Genomic DNA, 351 nt, shown 5'->3' with positions numbered 1-351 from the left:
TTTTCATCATCATCTTCATCGTGTTTGTGTGCATCAGCTTCAATTGATTTGTTTTTTTACTAGACTTTATTCACATTATATACCGCAACACACGTTTGCTAAATTCAGACTATTGCAATATGGTAGTTTTCGTTTACGGTTTTGGTTTTTTTGGTTTCTGTTGTTTCGGTTGTTCTTGTGTTTTGTTGATTTGTTTTTCCTGTTTTCATTTCTTTATCTCTTTTTTTTTCGTTTTGCTTTTTTTGCTTCTCTATATTCATACATTTTCATTTCATTTTCCTCTTTCACTTCGGCAGTGTGTGTGTGTGTATATATGTATTTGTGTACAGGGGAGGTTTCATTGTTTTCAAC

Source organism: Anopheles merus, chromosome 2L (genome assembly GCF_017562075.2).
Source record: "Anopheles merus strain MAF chromosome 2L, AmerM5.1, whole genome shotgun sequence".
NCBI lineage: Eukaryota > Metazoa > Arthropoda > Insecta > Diptera > Culicidae > Anopheles > Anopheles merus.
This window is presented reverse-complemented; position numbering follows the sequence as displayed.